Below are 12,415 nucleotides of genomic sequence, written 5' to 3'. Positions count from 1 at the left end.
ATATAAATTAATCAGAAGGTCTAAAGGTGAAGAAAGATCAAAGTTGGTACCCAGGCATCAAGCCATGGAATTGGAACCCAGAGATTACAGAAACCAACCCATGGTTTTACAGAGAACCAAGACTTAGCAAGGTAGTGATTATTTTCTTCTCTCCAAAGATGCCTTTCCAGATACAGTAGTGGGATTCCTTTAGACTCATTTTCTTAGAACCCAAGGAATGGTTTTCTGCACAGAGAAGATTTGGAATGTGTAGCAGAATTCTGCTGATTGGAAGGGGACATACCACCATCAGTAGTCACTATCTCCTGTTTTAAAACAGAATACAATTTGTCATTTGTTCTCTTAGTAACTTTCTTTTGGTAGCAAATCAAAGTTTCTGACACTGCTGCTGGGGACACAAAGTTGTAAGTCTACTTTGGAAGTTCATTTGGCGGTTTCTTGTAAAGTTGAACGTACTCTGGCCATACCACTCCTCAATCCCACTCCTGGGTATTTACCCAGGAGAAATGGAAACGTATGTTCTTACTAAAATCCTGTATGCAAATGTTGATAGCAGCTTAATTTATGTTTGCCAAAAATGGGAAACAACACAGATGTCCTTCAACTAGTGGATTAGCTGCAGTTCATCACAGAATGGAATACTATGCAGCAATAGAAGGGAACAAATGATTGATTCCTGCAAAAACATGAATGAACCTCATTCATGAGGTCTTCTACTGAGTTAGAGAAGCCAGATAGAAAGACTATAGGTTATTTTATTCCATCTATATAGCACTCTTGAGCAGCAAAACTATAGGGTGAGAAGCCAGATCTGCAGTGGCCAAGGGTTAGATGTTACAGGGGGGATGACAATCGGGTAGTATGAGGGAGTTGGGGGTGATAAGACTGTTCCCTATAGACATAAGGTAGTGGATACTTGACTCTGCATTTGAAAATCCCTTAGAATGTTACACCACAAAGTTTGATTTTTATTATATATAAATTTTAGGGGCACCTGGGTGGCTCAGTTAGTTAGGCGTCTGACTCTCGATTTTGGCTCAGGCCATGATCTCATGTTCAAGCCCCGAGTCAGGCTCTGTGCTGACAGCAAGGAATCTGCTGGGGATTCTCTCTCCCTCTCTCTCTGCACCCCTCCTACTGCTCCCGTGTGCACGTACGTGGCGAGTACCCAAGGGAGACCTGAAAGAGCTCCCGGTGGCCAACCTGAAACAACTTCATTAAAAAAAAAAAAAATGAAGTGTTGAATTATAACCCAAACATAATACAAATAGCCATAGGACCATATTGGTGTGAGTCAGTCCCTCTTCCCCACCTCCATTTAACATTTTTTGACGTTTCCCTAAAGCTTCGAAGATAAAATTTCTTCAGGGTCTAAAGCCCTCTATCCATTGGCTGTACATTCTCTAGCTTCATTTCCTCACATTCTGGCTCTCAAACCACCTCCTAATATAACTCCAGGCATGTTTGTACTATAGTGACTTTGAGTATCTTGCTCTGTGCACATTGGAACCCACACCACTTCTCCTTCAACTTCCCCTCACTGATTCTTACCCCATTTTTTTAAGACCCAGCTCATATATGGCATTCACTGGGATGACATCTTTGAACCACCCAACTCGGCTATGATTTCCACGTCTGTGAGTTTTCTTAGCAGAACGTGCCTTGAATCCACACCCCCAGGCCCCAGTACACCAGTCCCTTTCCCAGTACAGAGTAGGTGCTGAGAAATACTAACAAAATAAAGGAATCCACGAATGAAGAAAACGGCATCATAAAGCCTCAGCCTTCAATTTAATCCTGGGTAGATACATGCAGCGTGAATTCTTCAGGTCACTTAATTCAGGGTAGATTCATTAAACATGAATCCTTCCATTCACTTCATTCTTAAACAACAGAAGCTCCTTCCAGGGCAGAGCCCTGGCATACGAAAAATACAATTTCTTTTCCTCCTCAGGCATACGCTTGTATGTGAGTCACAGAAACGAGACATCTCACCATGCCTATAGCCTGTAGAAAGAGCAGAAATGACTTATTCTTGGAAGAAAGACTCAAGCCCCCCATGCAGGGGAAGAAGTCATTCAGCCTTCCCTAGGGACCCCCAAACTTTATTGCTAAAGAATGTATATCGTCATCTGCACCGTCTCTTCTCTGCCTCGTGGCTCTGGCTTGCTTGTTACACAGGAGGACAATGTCTGTAAGAGCTTGTTAAGAACAGAAATTTTGCGATGTAATTTGGAGGCTGAGATACAAGACTTCAAATACTCCTCCTGGGGGTGACATTACCACAGAGCAGCAAGTGTGCCCCCCAGAGGTCTGTTATGGGATTGTCAATGTCCTTTGGAAGCAGTACCTTGATACTTGGGTTTTTTGAAAGATTTTTTTCTCAGTGTTTGATTTTCAAGAGAGCACAAGTCGGGGAAGGGCAGAGAGAGATGGGGAACAGAGGATCCAAAGCAGGCTCTGTGCTGACAGCACAGACCCCGATGTGGGGCTGGAAATCATGAACCGGGAGGTCATGACTTGAGCCGAGGTCAGACGTGCAACCGACTGAGCTGCCCAGGCGCCCCTAAAACTTTGGTTTTTGTCTTCCTAGGACAGGATTTCACTGAGAATAAGATAATCCTACAGTCCCTAGTCTGAAGAAGGAAGATCTACATACATCTTTGGTCAAATATAAAAATGTACTCACACAGTATGCTCCAAGGCATTTAAGGAACGTGACGAGCCCTCAAGTTCACCCACAATTCCCAGGCTTAGAATCCCTGTGTTCAGGTTTTATCAGATATGTCTTAAAACTAAAATTAAAGATTTAAAAATTCAAGTCCCTATAAGAAAGGACCCAGAATAATCAGGGGCACTGGCTAAGGTAACAGGTTTCCAGAAGAGGAACAAAAAAATCCTCCCTGACTCAAAGCCAGGCCTGAAGAAGTCTTCTTGTCCTGCCTCTTAAAAGATGAGAGAGAGAAAGCTTTCACTCAGCCCTGAGAAAGAAGGGCCCCCATGGTCCCTATAGTCCAGCCTGCCCAGCATGGGTCACTAGCAGAAGTCAGCAACTTTGGAACCCAGGCTACAGATGTCATGGGGCCTCAAACTAGTGACAGGGCCATGCACAACCTTTGTGGAAAAACTCGATGGTGGGTGGTAAGTTCTCTCCCTGATTTCTCCCCATTTGTGGGTCTCAGCCCTATTTCTACTTTCTTCAACCTGTCCCCTTCTACTCAGTAGTTAGAACTGAGCTGTCAGCAGAGAGCTTTCCTAAACCTGCTTATCATGGGCTCTTGCACCCTGACTTCATGCCACATGGTCGAGGCTATCACGAAAGGCCCCCTGCCCATCCTGTCTTCATCAGAGCAGCTGTCACCACAGCAGCTCTGACATTGAGGCCACCCATCCCTGGAAACAGTTGTATCTCTTTACCCTAGTGCTGTAACCAAGAGTCATGCTGTTAGAAGTCCTGTAATTCTCTCCTTATTCTTCCCCCAAAGACATTCCCTCACAGCCCACCATAATGTATTTTTTCTCTTCTCTGATTATGGGCATCTGGGTGGCTCAGTTGTTTAAGCATTGGATTCGTGATCTCAGCTCAGGTCATGATCTCACAGTTTATGGGTTCGAGCCCCATGTTGGGCTTTGTGCCATCAGAGCCCTGCTTGGGATTCTGTCTCTCCCTCTCTCTGCTCCTCTCCTACTCACTCTGTCTCTGTCTCGCTCTGTCTCAAAATAAACACACTTTAAAAAAAAAAAACCAGCCCATTGAGGAAACGGAGGTTGGGTCACTACTCTGAGTGATGCACTGAAATCAGTCGTCATGCCCAGTGGGTCCACAGTCAACAGACTTTGTTGACCCAAAGCAAACAAAAGGAGGGCAGTGGCTGGGGGCACACAGCCCTCCCCAGTTCCTGTCCCCTGGTGCTCCGAAAGGCACAGAAGCCCCGAGCAGTAAGACACAGACATGGAATATTTGGGTGGATTTATTTATATAAAGATAGAATATTGGAGGAGGAGGAGAAAAGTAGTGACAGAGGATTTGGGGGGGGGGACCACAAAGCACCACGTGGCTGTCTTTCTGGGGGAAGCAAGTTCAAACCCTCAGTGACCTGCCAAACCCTCATGATGCTCACCCACATAGGCCAATCTTCTCCCCCCGCCCCCACCAAATCCAAGTAGCTGTAGTACTCTGTAAAGCACCTGAGCTGTTCAGTGATACTCAGCACTTCTGTGGTGTCAGGAATGAACACCAGGCAGGAAGTGAAGTGCCCCTCTCCCCCTCTCTTTATTCTTACCACCACTTGCTCAAGGTGTGGAGCAAAATACACTTCAAGTTTCTACCAAAATGCCATGGTTCTAAATACATGAATTGCCTCCTTCTAGAAAACCTCTAAGGGTCCTCTTTGCCAGCCCTCACAGGCAGTCACTAAACGCAATACCCAGAGAATGAGGATGGTGAATTCTAGTTCAAACACACCTCAGCGGGTGGAGGCTTCAAGAAAGGAGAGCCTATTTGTATGAATGACATCAGATTGGACAAGAGAGCAGGTCACAGTTTAAGGAGATGCCGAAGAGGGTTTACCTGGAGCTACTTGCGAGATGAAGAAGACGACAAAGATGAGAAGGGAAAACAGTCTCATAGCGCCGAGTCAGTGGAGGCCTCCTCAGAAGCTCCTGGAAAAGAAAAGACAAATGGCAGGTGTAATAAGGTTGAATAAAAAGTAGTTTAAAGTCTCCTCATTTATAAGTCTGATCAGGGTGACTAAACACGGAAGAGAATGTCCATTGTGATCAGAGCACTGACAATGTCCACTCACTGGACAATGAACGCCCGTGAAATAAACAAGGGTAATGATTACCAATGTTCGGTGCAGAGCTGGGGGAATTTCTTTTGTGAGCGCTTGATGAATCAAGGCCTGAGGAAGAACAGTCATGGTAGTGGTCATAAAATCAAAACGGCTAGGATCGATGGAGAATTTACTCTATGAAAAACCTGGGGTGGTTTGTAGAATTTTTTTTCTCCAATTATTCTCATGGAACTAGTATAATCTGCTCCTTCAGCTCCGAGTACAAATACAGTCACATGAAGTCCTTATATTCTTCCACTAATCTCTCAAGTGCTCAGTAGAATGAAAACCATCACCTACGTTGCCAGACTCTGTTCTCCCTGAAGAGGTGGTCCCTCTGTTCTCCAAAGAGCTGAAATCTAGGCTCTGCTCAGCCATGTCCTGTGTTCTTAATAAGGACTGGTCCTGTCTACTCTGACCAGTGAAAGTCTACTGTCCCAGTGATTACCCTGCTGATTCAGGTCCCTGACCCTGCCACAGTCATGTCTCATGACTGAGAAAACCTCGTGCTCTTGGCTCTTGTACTGCCAAGGAAACATAGTCCCAGTGTAGGGGAAAGCCAAGGGCTTTCCTTCTTAGCCACAGACCAAAGAAAAACAAGGTCTCTTCCCAAATTAGGCCCTTGCCTTGAAGCAGGGGATTTAGTGTAACCAACCTCTCAAATTTTATTTAACCTGCTGTTTATCTCTTCTGTTCCTGGGGTTTGGCTCAGCTGACCCTGACTCAGAATCTCGGGGAGCAGGGCATGACAATGACATTTCAGTTTTTCTTCACCCAGAAGATCTTGGGTTCCTCAAAAAACAATGATCTGCTGACTCTGAATGAACCGTTGTCTACAATAAATGTCCTCAGAAGTGGCAGATTTTCGTATCTTTCCCTCTTCTCCCTGGATCATAGTTGATATCTTACATTTATGTAATCGAGTAGAACCAATCAAGAAGACCATAATGAAGGGGATTATTATTGTCTTCCTGAAGCCAGAAGCAAAGTGGCCTTACTTTATGCAGGTACTAATATGATCCCTAAAAGTACACAGGAGATACTTAGAGATACTTGGTATATAGTGATAAAGTTTGTACGTGGTGAAATCAAAATGAGAGTCAGAAGTCTGGTTCCAGATTCTGAGTTCCTTACCACTGTGGGATAGTCCACTAGTCTCTTTACATAAGGACCGGCTCTTAGAATCCAGTAAAAATTATACATTTTAAAAGGATAATAAATTGGCTAATAGTAACTTTCCATAGACTAGTGATCATTTAGAAATTAGGACTTAAAGATGTTTATGATCTTAACCCAGCCCATGTAAAAAACTCATTGTATAGGGGAAATGTGCAAGAATAAATAAGGATATTTTTATAAAGAGTAACAACGGTGACTTCCACTACAAGTTATTATTGTTTATAATGACACTGAGGCTTGGGGGCACCTGGGTGGCTCAGTTGGTTGAGTGTCCGACCCTTGATTTTGGTTCAGGTCATGACCTCACTGTTGTGAGATCTAGCCCCTCATCAAGCTCTATGCTCACAGTATGCAGCCTACTTGGGATTTGCTCTCTCTCTCTCTCTCTCCCTCTCTCTCTCTCTCTCTCTGTGCCTTCCCCATTTGCACTTACTCTCTCTCAAAACAAATCAATAAACTTAAAAAATAAAAATAAATAAATAAATAAATAAATAAATAAATAAATAAATAATCGTGAAGCTTGAAATATGAAGCATAGGCGCCAAACAGAAAAACAAAACAAAACAAAAAAACCCAGACATCCAAACAGAAAAGCCACCATGCAGACACTGACATTCAGTTCACAATAAAGGTGGCTTTCATGTGAATGGTGACAGAGGGCAGTGGATAAATCATATAGAGTTGATTAACTATTCATTTGAAGGAAAACTATTTGATAAACTAAGTGGAGCATGAAAATAGATTATAACTTTTTTGTATGTATTTTTAGATTTTTCAGTGTTTCATAGAGAAAAAGTATACATAGCTTATATAACAAAAAAATCAAAAGTCTTAATATTTATTATTTCAATTCTTAAAATTTCAGAGGACTAAATATGTTAGGGTTTTTAGAGTCATACTGAATATGTCCCCCTAAAATTCATATGTTAAAGCTGAAGCCCCAGTGTGATGGTATTTGGGTGGCCTCTGGGAGGTGATTAGGTGTCTACAGAAGAGACCCCAGAGAACTCCCTTGTCCCTACCACCATGTGAGGATACAGCAAAAAGACAACCATCTGTGAACAGGACATGGCCCCTTGCCCATGGAATCTGCCAGCATCTTGATCTTGGCCTTCCAGCCTCTAGAATGGTAAGAAATAAATACATACACTGTTGGTTACAAGCCACTTGGTCTATGGTATTCTTATAGCAGCCCAAATGAACTAAGACACATACCAAATACAAAATATGTAATAGACATATGATTGATGACACTCTTTAAAATCTGACCTGTGACAGTGAATCTGTAACCCTTTTCCTCTAATTAGTTTTTGCTAGATATCAATGGGTTGTGCAGGAGACTAAGGACCCCACTCATACCTGGCACCTCTGGAAAACTCTACTGTTGGCCCCATTTCTCCCGGAAGCTGATCCCTCATATTGTCTGACCATCTATCTTGAGAACACGAATTCAAGAGCCAGGTAACTGTAGAGAAAACAGACAAGGACAAAGCAAATGTGGAGGAATCTTTGGAATCAAAATAATAGTTAATATGGTCTGTTGTTGTAATATTTGTGGTCTCTAGGGTAGACAGGAAAGGTATTAAGAATGTCAATCTTGGGGTGCCTGGCTGGCTCAGTTGGTAGAGCATGTGACTCTTGATCTAGGGGTTGTGACTTTGAGCTCCACATTGGATGTTCAGATTACTTAAAAATAAAATCTTAAAAAAAAAAAATGTCAGTCTGGCCTACACACTGCTAACCATATCCCTCTGATCATGGTAGAAATGGTGCAAATGTTTCCCTGAGTGTTTCCTGGGACATAACTGGAGCATCTCTGTGGTAAGAGGTAGGTTCCTATAAATATTTCTCTGTGTCTTACCTGTTCAGTCTCCCAATTACTAGCAACTTCCGTTCTTTGAGGAAGAAATTTCTTTGCATGTACTCTTATTTCTAGTATTGTTAAGCAGAGTCAACTAAATGCACAGGTTAGCTTAGCATAACTTAAGTGGTGGATAACTGTGAACCAGAAGGCCAGAAAACTAATGATGGCTTTATCTCCTCCAAGAGTTTCTTACTGTAATTCTAGAGCGCATGGCATAGATTGTTGAGTCTGTGTCCCAGAGTAAGAGCAAGCCAGTATTTCCACATGGATGTCTGCCCCAAAAGCATGATGTTGTTGAGGTAGCACCTGTATCATCTTTGATGTGTTGAAAAATTTATTGTAGATCCTTCTGAGTGGCTAAGGCTTCAATGGGTAAGATGAAGAGATGAGATGAGATGATGAGATGAGATGAGATGAGATGAGATGAGATTAAAAACATGATCTCAGGTGACATTGAGCTCTGCATCTGGCTCCGTGCTGGACGGAGTCTACCTAAGGTTCTCTCTCTCCTTCTGCCCATGCCCCCAGGAAAAAAATTACAAGACCTAACAATTTCTAGGGATTTCCCAAGAGTGAGCACAAACTCAGACTTGGAATGACCAACTAAACTGCACACCAGACAGTCAGATCCAGAAAGACTGCTTTGCCACTCATGAACTTGCCTGTGGGGCCTTCCCTGCACACCCTCCCACATACCCAGGACTTCATATCCTTTTCCTGATTTTTTTTTTCAAATTTTGCACTTATAAATATTTAAAGTATCACATGTTTTTATTTCCATCTCTCCTGTTAGAATATAAGCACCACGAAGGTAGGAATGTTTTTTGTTTGGTTTACTGCTTAATAAATACGAGTTAAGGAAAATGAATGAATGAAAGTTGACATAATGGGTGAATTTTGTCCAAGTAGTCCAGCAATTCTGGCGGCCAAGTCAGAACCAGACGGTTTACCATGAAAGGGACAGTCGGAGATGCAACAACACAAACAGAACTCAGGTTGGGTGTTCCCGCCTCTTCTTTCTCTTCCCCCATGACAAAGAGTTCTACATGCCCCATTGGGGGTCCTCCCCGCCCCTCCCCTCCCCTCCCCTCCCCTCCAGGGTTCTAGTTCCTCTGTTACCAAGCCAGTCCTCCGTGCTTGAACCAAGAGCAAAAGGCATGGAAAAGCATGGAGTAGAGGCACAGGGCCGTGCTGGGGTTTTCCAGACAGTGTGTAAGACAGGGATGTCTGTGGGCCTGTGAATGGTGGGAGAGAGAGACTGGAAAGCAAAGAGGGTTTGCACCTCATGGTGAAGAAATACAAATAAGGAGATGAGTTATGTATTTATTTATTTTTTTAATATGTGAAATTTGTTGTCACATTGGTTTCCATACAACACCCAGTGCTCATCCCAAAAGGTGTCCTCCTCAATACCCATCACCCACCCTCCCCTCCCTCCCACCCCCCATCAACCCTCAATTTGTTCTCAGTTTTTAAGAGTCTCTTATGCTTTGGCTCTCTCCCACTGCAACCTCTTTTTTTTTTTTTTTTCCTTCCCCACACCCATGGGTTTCTGTTAAGTTTCTCAGGATCGACATAAGAATGAAAACATATGGTATCTGTCTTTCTCTGTATGGCTTGTTTCACTTAGCATCACACTCTCCAGTTCCATCCACGTTGCTACCAAGGGCCATGTTTCATTCTTTCTTATTGCCACATTGTACTCCATTGCGTATATAAACCACAATTTCTTTATCCATTCATCAGTTGATGGACATTTAGGCTCTTTCTGTAATTTGGCTATTGCTGAGAGTGCTGCTATAAACATTGGGGTACAAGTCGGTTCCTAAATTCTCCTGGTGATGGGAGACCATTTGACTACTGGACCCAGAACCATTCTGATGTGGCACACTGTGGACTGATGTCACAGACACCAGGAATGTCCAAGCCTGTGAGCCCTGTACGCAGACTGCGTGGGAAGCCAGTGCCCACTGAGAACACCCAGGAGGCTAACATTTGTACCTGGATCCGAATAGCTTTGCAGACGCTCATTTACAGCTGATAATAGTCTATTGTTCGTGTACACACTTGCACTGAATTTTCTTTAGTTGTTGAGTGACAGGGACCCAGTCATGTAGATGGTCCACACTGTTACTGACCATAGCTCCAGGCACACTCTTTTCTTTCCCATGTGACTCTTCCGGTTTTGGAAGAACGTTAGTAAAACTTACCTCTCCTCTTTGTCCTCCAGCCTCCCGGGCACCTCGCACTACTTCCTGCCTCCTCTCCCCACACCCCCGCCTCCAGGTTTGCTTTGTACATTGTAGAAAGCCACTCTGCAGAGGCAAGACAGTGACACCTGTCGTGGAGAGGTGACACGCAGGATACTACAGCAGACGTCATGCCCTGAACAAGAAAAGTGAACAAGGAAGACACAGAATAATCACAGCAATCCACACTAGAGCCTTCTGACCTGCACCTGATGCTCCTTTCTGGATGGTCTCCCTGTGCACCTGCGTGAACCACCACCACATGCTGGGCGCTGTGCTCCCTCGACAGTGTCCTCCCACTGGGCGGGTTGCCCACTGCACCGGCAGGTCCCAGGACAAAGCTCTGTCCTTGTATGGCCTCACCCCATGATGGGGGATCCTTTCCTATCCAGCCTCCCTGCAATTGTTAAGGAAACCATAACTTCCCTTCCAAGCAGACAGAGTACTGTAGACCAGCCAAAAGAAAAATCTTAGATTGTGTTCTTTTTACTGATGGTGTCATCTTGGGTCAGTTATGTAACTCATCTGAGTGTGGTTTCTACATCAGCAAAGTGGGGCTGATAAACCGAAACACTCTAAGGATGACATATGTTCTGTAAATGAAGAGGCTGTGTGGGGCCCCTGAGTGGCTCAGTCGGTTAAGCACCCGACTCTTGGTTTCCACTCAGGTCATGATCTCACAGCTTTGTGAGGGTTCGAGCCTCGCATCGGGCTCTGCGCTGGCAACACAGAGCCTGATCAATGTTCTCCCTCTCTCTCTGCCCCTCTGCTGCCCTCTCCCTCTGTCTTAAATTAAACAAATAGAACTTAAAAAGAAAGGAAAGGCTTTGCAAAATGTAAAGCATAATAAAAATTTTATTCTTAAATTGTCTCCCTCTCCCTGACACCCCCTTCCCAAAAAACAACGATTTCCTTTAATCAAACCTAAAGATAAGATGACTGATTAGTTAGACCTGGATGTTGTTTGCTTTTATTTGGACAGGGGGGGCCCTGCTTCGGACCTGGGAGTCAGGGCTTCTCGGCTGCTGCCCGCCCCCATAAGCCCTTCACTTTGCAGCAAACGGTGAACGCCCGGCAGGGCCCTCGGAAAGGCTCACAGTCTGGGGTCCCTTGCTTCAGGCAGATTCCACCACGCAGGTAACAGGGTCTTTCAAAGTTGAACGCCCTGGTGGCAGCTGGAAATGAAAAGGTGTTTGTATGAAGCCACAGGTCTGGGGCAGGGGTGGGGGGCGTGCCAGGGACCTGGGGGTGTGGGGGGAAGCTCTCGATTTCCCCGCTGGACATCTACAATGAGTGGTTCAGCTCCAAGGCCTTCCCCTCTCATTTTTCCATGAGACATCATGGTTGGTGACAACCACTGGACGGATGGTTCTTCCTGAGGTGGGGACAACTGGGCATTAACCAAAGGGTAACCTGTGCCATCCGGTGCTCCTCACTGATCCCCCCACCTCCCGCCACCCCGCACCCATCCCCACCCTCACGGAACCATCTGAAGGAAGCCTCGCCCTTCAGAAGAAACTCAAGGCCACCACCATGACACGAGGGTCAAGTGGTCCCCAGGCGGAGCCTGTGTGAAGGATCTCTGTCTCCACACCAGGTGATACCAACAGGTGAGCCAGCGGATTCTGTTTCCAATCATCCGGTTCATCCACAGGGAAGGGGAGGGAGGAGAAGACAGCTACCTAACCAGCCCTTTTAACAGGATGTTTGGAATTCCCTCCGAAGGAATTCTTAAACTTTGCAGAAAGTTATTTTGGGGTGTAGACATGGCCTCCGAGTAGCTCCCTGATGCTTTACTCTTCAACTGTGGTTGACTGAGGGAAGGGAAACAACAAAGCGACGATAAGAACAGGCGTCGTGCTTGGTATTTACCGGGCAGTACCTGGAAAATGATAAACACAGCAGCGAGGACCACCTGGAGAAGTCTCATGGTGACGGAGCTGAGGGTCCCGAAGGCCTGATGGTGAAAATCAGGAGGACAAGGTCAGAAGCCCGAGGTTCTGTGTCAGAGGAAGTCACGGCAGCCCAGGGGTTGGCGTTGAGATGAACTCCCTCTGCCGAGGCCCCACTCCTCCATCGGCTCTGGCCCTTCTTGGTCCCTGAGCCCCTGCTGCTTGCCTCGTGTTTCTCTCCACATGTAGGTTGAGGCAGTGCTGTCTTTTTTCTTTTTTGCTAAGTTTTCTATTGTAATTCCAGTATAGTTAACATACAGTGTGCTAGATTAGTTTCCGGTGTACAATATATTCATCCAGTAATTCCATACCATACCCAATGGTCATCACAAGTGC

This window comes from Felis catus, chromosome B1 (genome assembly GCF_018350175.1).
Source record: "Felis catus isolate Fca126 chromosome B1, F.catus_Fca126_mat1.0, whole genome shotgun sequence".
Lineage (NCBI taxonomy): Eukaryota > Metazoa > Chordata > Mammalia > Carnivora > Felidae > Felis > Felis catus.
Note: the sequence above shows the minus strand (reverse complement) of the source record.